The 10,740-nt window shown below is 38.0% G+C and overlaps 1 long non-coding RNA gene across 2 annotated transcripts; it reads right to left on the reverse strand.

Moving 5' to 3' along the window:
* Nucleotides 1–5,297: 5,297 nt before the first annotated feature.
* LOC107659182 (uncharacterized) lies at nucleotides 5,298–9,267 on the reverse strand. 2 transcript variants are annotated; one of them, XR_001630884.1, is made up of 5 exons: nucleotides 9,146–9,267; nucleotides 6,945–7,186; nucleotides 6,768–6,830; nucleotides 6,559–6,664; nucleotides 5,298–6,316 (listed from the first exon to the last, which is right to left on the reverse strand). It is a non-coding gene; the product is annotated as an uncharacterized LOC107659182 (long non-coding RNA). The 2 variants fall into 2 exon arrangements; XR_001630885.1 differs by lacking the exon at nucleotides 5,298–6,316 and adding an exon at nucleotides 6,446–6,471.
* Nucleotides 9,268–10,740: the final 1,473 nt, after the last annotated feature.

The following is a 10,740-nucleotide window of genomic DNA, read 5'->3' on the forward strand; positions in this document are numbered from 1 at the left end:
CCTACTATGATGGCACACACTCATTACCGCGGGAAGTAAGTGTGCTGAGGGTGCTGCAGCACCCCCTGGCGTGTAGCCCAAGAAAAAATGGGGGGACTGGGGGTGCGGTGTTAAAAATAAATAAATGAAAATTTTGTAACAAAATATAAATAAAACTCATTTTATAAATTTTTATATTCATTAAAATTCATAGAAAAAAGTAGCCTAAGTCTACCGTGACAATAAGCAACAGTAAAACATGAATTAAGCTGAATCAAATTGATTGTGAAAGTCGTTTCAACTTAAACTGACTTAGGAAGTCGTTTGTTGCCATGATTTTTTGATCATTTTATTACCTGTAACATGTCTGTGCCGTACCCAAATCAAGAATTAACGACCATTTCTACAGCCATTGCAAAGATACAGCAGAGAAAGATCGAGAGCGTCTATTTACCTCAGCAGCAACCAATCTCGCATTCTCGCATCTGCAGCGCTTATTTTGATCTTTAACGTTAGATCTTTTCTATTCTTGGAACAAAATTAATGCTTAAGGTTGATTCAGTGTTACTCTTAATGGGGAAAAATTCCCACACACAACATCAGCAATGCTACAATGACAAAGTTGCTTATATTTAACATAAAACTTTGATTGACAGAACGAATAAGACATATCCGCGTTGTAACAAATAAATAAAAGGTTTTTGGATTTTCCCCTTACTTCAAACGAAAGCTTTGTGGCTCATTATTATTATTATTAATAATAATAAAAGGCTATGCAATAAAACAGTACGATGACAAATTCACTTATATTAAACTTTGAACTTTTATTAACAATATGAATAAGGAAAATATGTTTTACCCGCATTGTAACACAAATAAACAGTCTTTGGATTTCCCCTTTCTTTAAGTGTAAAACGATTGTAGTTTGTGGTTCATTATCCTATTAATAAAACACATCAGCCATAAAATAGTACAATGGCAAATTCGCATAGGCCTATATTATTATACATTTTATTAACAAAATGAATAAGATGGATAGGCTATAGCCTACTTGTAACCCAAATAAAAAAAAATTTCCCCTCTTTTAAAACAAATGCTTAGTTTATGGTTCATCGTTTTATTTATTTTTATTTATTTATTTTTAATGAAAACAGCATCAATAAAGACAAACTCTCTTATATTAAACAAAGAAATTAAACTTTTATTTACAAAAGGTGCGCTTTTGGATCATAGTGTCTCGCATCACTCTCGTCACGTGACCAACCCCCATCCCACCCATCACCCGGTTTTATTTCTCAGCCCCCCCTGCTCAAAATACGTTCCCATGGCTATGTCCCTATATCAGTGTATCTGCTGAATAATTCGATACTGCTTTGTCCACAAAATAACAAGAAATCTTACAAAAACAACATAACATACATAAATCAACACCCAGAGTGCCACCAGTGTAGCCTGACTCCTCAAAAACGAGCCATCCAAACATATACACCTCTAGTACCATTCAAGAAATGGCTTCAATAGTAGGATGTTTGGTTACAGACTTGACACACCTAACAGCACCCATCTTCTGGTCTGTTTTTTTCTACTCATTAGGAACAAAGGATCCAGCAGTAGCTACAGCAACAAGCTACCCCTTTATTCCAAGGTGTATTGACACTCTCCCAGACTAGCAGGTCCGCCTGATAGCTACCCACGTCTACAATGGCCTTTCCTCAGATGTGTAGTGCACCCTGCCTTCCTCCCAACAGAAATTACTCCCGCTGAAATGTGCCATTCATCCCCACGAATCAGATGCTGTGTCGCCTGCCAGTGCTGCCAGCCATTGAAACCCAACTGCAAAGCTCCAAATGAAGATGTGAAAAGCCAATCTATGTTCCAGCAGGAGAGGGAAGTAATTTTCTCTTCCCGCCTCTCTATTGATCTCAGCATGGCTGATTCAGAGCCCTGCTGCTTTCTGGGCACAGGAAGTAGAGAGAAATGGCCTCGCTGGGAGGAGAAGGCAAACAATTGAAGAGAGACATTTTTTGTCTTACCTTCATTGCGCATTTAAAATCAAGGACAAACAAGCCATGATAGACACCTGATTGTGAAGAATCCGCTGTATTTTTGTGCTTCCTCTCACTGAGACACCACCTCATTGGGCATCATGCTACAAGATAAATTACTTATTGTTTCAGAGAATATCCTTGGTTGCTCTTTCTCAGGCATGTACAAAAGCTGGTTCCACGAAGCATAATGCATGAGTTTACACATCCTTGTGGGAAGTCATTTCACTGTACAGTAGTTTCTGACCTTATTCTGTGCTGAACTCTCAAACACAATGCAGGAAAAAAGCACAAGGCCGGAGAAGTATACAAATTAAAGCAACCATTTTTCAAGTTATAAAAAAAATAACTACTAACTTTCTTCCCAGAGATGACTGGAAGCACACCAACAGTCATCAGTGTGTAGCAGTAAATCTTCAGCTCACTGCCCGGGGGAAACAGCACCTTACCTTGGTGACAGATGTGCTGCTGAATAACTTTGGTAAAATGAGGAGTAAACAGCCAATGGGCTTGTGCCACATTTGAGACAGATTATCAAGGTGCCATGCTGCAGGGAAGTTAGTCCTTCAAGAGAACCTGTTGATCCAGCCATGAGGGGTCAGTCTATATGCTTGAGAATAAAATCTAGAATCTTTAGTTATTGCCACACAACCAGGGCTAGGCGAATTGGCTTTCATTTATCACAGAGACAGACACCCTGGAACAACACAGGTGCTGTGCTCAAAGGCATAAGGTTGATGGCTCATGGCATAATTCTGGTGTTAATTGACCCAGCAATCTTCCAGTTACCAGCCTTGAGCCTTAAGCCCCAAACACACTGCACGATTTCTGGCTGTCCCAGACGAAAGATTGGCATTGTGAAACAATCGTGGCGATTTCTGTGATCGTGGCTCCTAATCGGTGGTCCTGTGTCGTACAGTGAGAGAGGTTCAATGACGGCCGTTTTCACGGTCTTGCGACCAAAGATAGCCTACGATACAGCATGATCATCGCGCAGTGTGTTTGCTGGTACGATCCACGTTAACTGACCAACCAATAAAAATGTGACATGAAATCAACGTGACATGGCGCTAAAACATAAAACTGCTTCCCCCAAGCTCTTATCCCTTCCTCTTTCGCCGCTTCCACTTTTTTTCAGCACACATAAAAACTACAACTGCTAAAGTGTGATTTATCATGCTCTTTTTGTTTACCACTAGCGCATGCTGATGACGTTTTATTCTTCTATAGTAACGTGCGTCGTATCGTACGCCTCAATAGGGGTCATCATCGTACAGTCTACACACACGTCGTAGCCAAGTTTATCAGATCCAAGTCACACAGTGTGACATGCAATGATCTTATAGGATTGCAAAAATCATGCAGTGTGTTTTGGGCTTTAAAGATGAAGAAGTCATTTCTGAGCCACTAGCATCACCGGAATTGCACAAATGTATTTTCAAACAGGTTCTCTAAAAACGCATAGGATTTGCATCAATTTTTTTCTCACAATTTCTACCCGATAAAATAAAATGCAAAATAGATACAATTAAACATATTTTAGAGCTGAACATTATATGAGAGCTGAACATTATATGATTATATTAATTTGCATTATTTAATTTAGGTCTATAAATCACACTTTTAGACTTCCCACAAAATTGTTATCATAATATCACAAAGTTAGGTGACAATCTATTTTTTTTAGAGAGAGTTGGAACCAATATTCTTTAAAGAAAAAATAGTTGTCGAATGAGTTAGGCCTATATTAAAATGAAAACCATCCTGATTTTTAGTTGTTTAGGCTTATTTTAAAGCTTGTTTTGTCTTAAGTCATCTTTGAACATTTGCTCAGGCCCCCTGATTAAGAACCACTGTAATATGGTACTGATATTGGGCATCCCTTTTTTTTAAGCTTGGAATAGCACGAGGACCTATTCTGAAAAACATATTCTTAGCAAAAGCAAACAGTTTCAATCAAGTACTGCACTGAAGTACACAGACATTAGACTCAATAGTACTCTGCCATCCCACTCACTATCTGTAAGAATAAAATTGTGGAAGAGGGAATTTGTATATATGATCCATTAAATTATATATGATATCCCCTATCGAGCCAGGTTAAGGTTTGTATATCACCACCTAAGGGTCTCTATAATGCTCTGATGGAGGTGAGGAAGGGGGTTGTTTTGCCGCCTGGGGAACTGCGAGATAGAATGGACTCATTTGCAGCTACTCTTCAGTGGACACTGTCAACTGCATGCCAAGTGGAGCTGTGCACTGGAGGTGTCAATGTGAGCTCCCATATGGCGACAGACCTCTCTCTACTTCTTTCTCTGTCGTGCCTCACACATTCAGAAACTCTCCCAACCTGCGCTAAAGGAACAAGTGTCAAACAGTGAAGCATGACCAACTGTGAAATTGTAACCACTCATATTGATCTGAGAGTTGAGAATGACCCAAAGTTGTGCAAGGCTCAGTGCTGACACTTAGTCTTTCATTCCGCTTTAATGTTGCCTTTGGGTTTCTTGTTGAACCTGCACTTTAAAGTTAAAATGTTCAGTGCTAACAAATACACCTGCACTGTGCTTGTCGATATTTAAACTTGACTTTTCCCAAAGTGTAACCATCTCACTGTTAGAGCTTAAGGAGTTCTACCGACAAAAATTGCATCTCCGTTACTACTGATGAAAAAGAAAACTTTTGGAAATGATAAGAGAGGGGCAAAACGTGCATCATTATGAAAATTTAATTAAAACCAAAATGATCTAAATGTTTGACATGCAAAAAATAGGAATGCACAAACATTTTTTTAGTCTGTTTAAATGTTATATGTAATATTACATTTATATTTTGTATATCTGATTGATCTCAAAACTAAGCTTATAATCATTTTAATATATTAACATTTTTATTATATATTCAAAAAGGAAAGCAGCATTAAAGTTATCAAAAGTGACACTGTCACAGTAAAGACATTTATAATTTCTATTTTAAATAAATGCTGTAATACATTTGTGTGATAGTCAGAAGGTTGCTGCCATCTAAATGGTGCTCTGGCAATGAAATGGACTAAGATTTATGAATTTGAAACAAAACAGAACAAAATTCAAAACAAAAAGCAACAGCAACTATCTCTCAGACTTTCAATTAGCTGTAATAAATGTACCTTGTCATTTACTTCACTACACTGAAAATACTATTGTTTTATAGACATTACAGATTCAGCAAAGGGCTTTGATGCTTTAAGAAGCTAAAGGCTCATTTAGATACCACCGTGACCGTTTTGCTGCACTCAGTATTTTTTAAGATACAGTTCTATATCCTCCCACATCCCCTGCTCCCTCAGGCTAGCAGCGCATAGATAGGAGAGGTTGTAGAAGTTGATTAAAAAGCCATAAACCCAGGGAGAGTAGTGTGACTGCACTGTGACCCCTAGAGCTCAAACATGGCAAATTGAAAGCTGATAAACTCCAGCACAGCCCCTCCACAATAACCAGCAACGGAAAAAGAGGGTCAGCGGTTATGATGGTGCCTGAAGAGGAATTAACTCAAAGTCTGGGTGGGTACAGTATATATAGAGGTACTGCATGAAAAGATTTTACATGATACAGATTTTTGGACAAATCCGGGAGTATTACTAACCAGACACAGGAAATATCATGGTCCGTATACTGCCAAATATGTACCAATTCGGATGTATGTTACTGAGGTATTCTTCCGTGCAACAGCCATTTGTTGCCATGGCAAGTAATCCATTCAAAACATTTTTTTCAGGGGGACATTCACACCTTTGTGCCACTGTGCCCTCCCCTTTTGGTCATTCGCGTTAAACTGGATTGGTTGATTTGAAACTAAACCCACCCCTAAACCAGACAGCTATTGGGCCACTCAAAAGTCATTTCATTGGTCAACTTGTGATTTATTTCACCCAAAACCCTTACAGAAAAGTCAATATATTGGTTGCATTTAAAATATATCCCTCCCACAAACCCTACAGGTGAATGATGTGATTGGTTGCAGACCATGGGCAAAACGAAAAAATATATAGTTTAAGCAACAATTGTTTGTTTCTCTTTATTATGGGAAAATAGTAAATAGCATCCAAAACATAAAAACAGTCTGAAAACAATTTCAATTAAAGATTTCAAACAAATGCAGTAAATAACACATGAAATGATGTCCCAACAGTCTCCATTCCTCACTGTAGATCCTGTGTGCATCCACATCAACATCTTCCACATCCTACATTGAGCTCCACCATTTCTGTCCTCCGCAATGCTCTTTCTGTGTTTGTCAATGTTGAAAAGCAACTGCAAAACAACAGTAATGTTGACAATAATCACTACAGGCTAATAGCCTATTTAAAGTGGAAGGGAAGCAGTCAGTCAAGTTTTCATTATTTAGTAAAGTGATTTCCACTTTAATTAGCAATGCTCTTTCTGTGTTTGTCAATGTTGAAAAGCAACTGCAAAACAACAGTAATGTTGACAATAATCACTACAGGCTAATATCCTATTGAAGAACTTAACATCATGTCAATTTCTAAACTTACTGTTGTCTCTCTTCGGCTTTTTTGCCACAACTGTGATTGAGTGTTTCAGCTGGGCCTTTCCAGAGTGAAACTATGAAAACTTCTTACTCATAGCCTCATCATAAGTCTTGCAGGATACATAAAAAACATAAAATATGTTTAGTAAAGGAAAAATATTTAATTGAATAGGTGAAACAATACAAAAATGGATAATAAAACATTGCAACAACCTTCTGAACTTATGTTTCCATTTAAAATCTCTGAAGATGAGTTGACCCAGTCTTGTAAGCATACTGTAGAAAAGAGGAAACATTATCTGAGGAAAAATTACAGTATATAGTTTTGACATTAAGTCAAAGATATTATTTAAGATATTAGTTTTACAAAATATAAATAATCAGTCTTACCAGGTTTGTGTATGATGTTGAAGTGGATTTTTCCCATTGCTGTGCAAGCTTAAAATGTTTCAGTCTGTAGCTGTTGGTGTTCTCAAGACGTGTGACTTGAGATCAGGTCAAACACAAAAGTCTTTGTAGCAGGGGGTGGGGTGTGTGTATTTGTGGTGGATGGGGTCTGTGTTTGTGTGTGTGTTTGTGGTTGTGAGAAACCACTTCTCCTGATACAACAGTAAAGGACCAGGTCTTAATTTCTGTGAAATAATATGGAAAGAAGAATGAAACTGGGGAAAGAGAATGCCTTTAAATCATAAAACATACATACATATGTTCTCTAATGCTTCTGTCAAAAATATTAAGGCTAGCTATATTTGATTTTAATAATATTAAAACTAATTTGAGGCTGTTTTGCGAAACGGTCCTGGCTCACCCCCTCCCTCCACCTGAGAACACAGTAAGCACCTTAACTGCTGGTCATTAACATAAGAAAGGTCTGACAGCCACCAGTCCTCACAACCAGCAGTGTGTCAGCTGTATATGTCCATGAAACTTCACTGATTCCTGTATATGTCCGTGTACACCAGAGTATGTATTTCTGGAGATTTACTGTTCTGTGTAACTTGGCTCAGGTAATTTCCACATACATCCGGCAAACCTGAAATTACATGGCACTTTACCATGGCCAGATATGACCAGATTTGACCCTTTTCATGCAGTGAGGCATACTCATGAGATGCAACAGTTCACCTTACTTCTGCCACTGAAAATGGATTCTGTTAGACCCAGATCCCAGTGGCCCATTGACTGCAAGTTTTACAATCAGCAGAATGACAACTGAAATAAGAAACTCTGAGGGTAAAAATGCTAAAATACTATTTCCTGAAATTACTTGCTGAGACAATGGGTGATAATTCCTTTAAATTCGAATTTAACAGCCTCAGTGGAATCTGTCAGTATAAATAAAGCCACGGAATGAAATGCATCAGAGAACCTCTGATGGTAACATTGAGAACATTACATGGCATTGCTTTGGTCGCTTAAGTTACCCTTCAACTGAAAAGCAAAGTGAAACTTCAAATCAAAAGTTACAAGACTTCAAGAAGGCCGTGTAATTCCCTTGACAGAAAGTACAAGCACAAGAGTGCCAACTAGTTTGGCAACAGATTTAAAATGCGGCTGTACACTATGAAAGATGACAGGTGGAAAGGGAAGTGACAAGGTACTAATTCACCAAGGACATGGGGCAATCCTGTATTTACCTTATGCTCGATGCAGAAAAAAATCTAAATCCTAGTCCACTACATTGCATGCTAAAGGCACAGTATGACAGTGTCAAATGCATAATGTGAGGCTAACAAACAACTGAGACTTCATTTATTCCTTCTATAACTGATGCATTTATAAAAGACTTTCACGTTTGCTGGGTCACAATGTCAGTAAAGCTACTTTGAGATCATTAGCGTTCGAACGGTTTGTGAAATAAGTCAGCTGATGTGAGTGAATAATAGAGGTGAAAGTTGAATAATGTACTTCAGTCATGGCCAATTTAGCGACTGTGGCCTTAATCATTACCATAGCTACCAGCTAAAAAACCTAATTTAATAGTCATTTCAAATCACCACTGGTGATTCCCAGTCATGTGTAGAGCAGAAAGGTAGTAGCATGCCACACCTAAGCCCACGCAACATGTTTTATCATCAAGTATTTAAAGCTTCAAGAATAACCAAATGGCACTGTAACAACTGTGTCATGTAATAAAGACCTAATCGGTTTTATTAAAGCAGTCAGCGTAGTGTTACAGACCAATAGTTTAAAAATAGACATCAAACAGGAGGATGTGCCATATTGAATGTATCCACTGTAAGATGTTCTTAAGGGAGTATGGCATTTGAACACCTTTTTGTTTTTATTTAATTCAGTCCCTCCCTCCAGCCACTCTCTTTAGATGGGAGCATATGAAAGATAGACATTCAGCATAGAAGAACAGGCTATCCATCTGTTTCAATGGCCAAAAATGATGCTAATAAATCCTTTATTTAAACTGGGATTGTCCCCGTTAACGTAACTTTTGGCTCTGGGCCCAGTGAAGATGTGCCAACATTGAGAATTTATCCAATTTAATGAATTTCTGCTCCATAAATTGCTCATAAATGCCAGTGTTGTGTGAAATACCTGCCAGCGATACACTGACCCCTTTCTTAGCGAGCGCTTACCAGGTTGGCTCTCCTTAGAGGAATGAATCGATCCGAAAACAGTCAGAGTTAATTATAAATCAAAACCAGCAGACACTGACAGGGATACTGACGAAAAGCCCCCACTGCACAGTGCAAGTCTGCCTCAGATACTTTCAGTCAAAAATATTGCTCAAAAACATAAAACGATTCTCTCGAAATGTACCCTATAGACCCAAGAAAAGTAGCAGAAAGGAAACGTGTAAAAATAAAGGAGCCCAAATTAAGTGGTTGGTTAAAAGTGGACTTCACATACCTTTGAAATAAAAAAAAATTACCCATTCAAAACTGAATTAAAGGGCTAAAAACTACCTTAGGTAGACAACAAGGTCACATTAAAAAGCAGAAAGACGATGACTCAAAACTCAAATTACCACCACTAGAGAGGGCGACCTTCACGTTTAAGACCAATAATGAAAGAAAAGCAATACACTATTATAATTATAGAGAAAATTATATTTTACCATGCATGCTAAAATATAAGTAATTGGTGCAACTAATTGATGTTACCGAAACAAAAACTTCTCATGATATCAGCAAATTATATAATGTTACCAAGCTGCCAAATTTAAAACATTTGCAAGCAGAATTCACAACTAAATACAACAAAAAAATATAAAAAACAGTTTGCAAGACATAAATGCATGTAGGCCTATGTTTAAAAAAAATACAAGATATAAAACTGGCCCAATACAGCAAGTGACAGCTTCATCGAACTGAGAGTTTTGGCCCAAAACTCTCTCACTAATGGCCTCCACACTATCTTTATTCTTGAGTCCTGAAATGTATTTATAATAACTACGCATTTGCATTGCAAGTTGTCTTTATACCCTGTTAAGGTTCTCTTGCTATTGCTTAAACCACAATTATCTTTTGTCCCTCTCGTTCACCTCCTCTACAGCGTACAAAAGTCGACATGGCTTGTGTCTGAGGCTGTTTGCCTCTTAATCACAGAGGAGAGAGGCCATTAGGGAGGTGCAGCGGTGAGCAGGATTTCACAAAGGAAGTCATTTGGTCATTATCAGGGATGAAGTTAAATGAGAGTTGGGTTTACTAATGAGGTGGTTTTATTACAGAAGAGACACGAGGCATTATAAGCATGCAATGGATGGGACTGATGTTTGCCAATCTCTTTCTTTCCTTCTTTCTTTCTCAGGTTTATCCCGCTAAAGGCAAACCATGTAGCTCCAAAGCAATCTCAGAGGGGTGCCATCACATTTCTCTGATGGAAAAATCCTTGTAATGCCATAACACATCACATATGCAATATTTACAACTCTGCACAGAAGGCAAACAATTATTGCAATGGTAAACGAATGGTAAATTCAGCTGCTGTCTGTATAGATTTCACCATAAGTGCCTCTGAATGGCATAAATGAAAGTTGAGAGCAAATTGACTATCAAATGAGTTAATTAGACACCTTAGTGATGAAAAATAACAAGTGCGGAAGAGAGAAAAATTTGTGCAAAAAGTTTGTCAATGCTTCTGGAAATATTTCAGGGCATCTGTTGGGGTTTTCTCATGCACATCACGCATTGTGAGTAGTACAACAAATTGCTCAAAATGAGCAGGAGCA

This window comes from Sinocyclocheilus anshuiensis, unplaced genomic scaffold (assembly GCF_001515605.1).
Source record: "Sinocyclocheilus anshuiensis isolate Anshui unplaced genomic scaffold, SAMN03320099.WGS_v1.1 scaffold423, whole genome shotgun sequence".
In the NCBI taxonomy this organism is placed as follows: Eukaryota; Metazoa; Chordata; class Actinopteri; order Cypriniformes; family Cyprinidae; genus Sinocyclocheilus; species Sinocyclocheilus anshuiensis.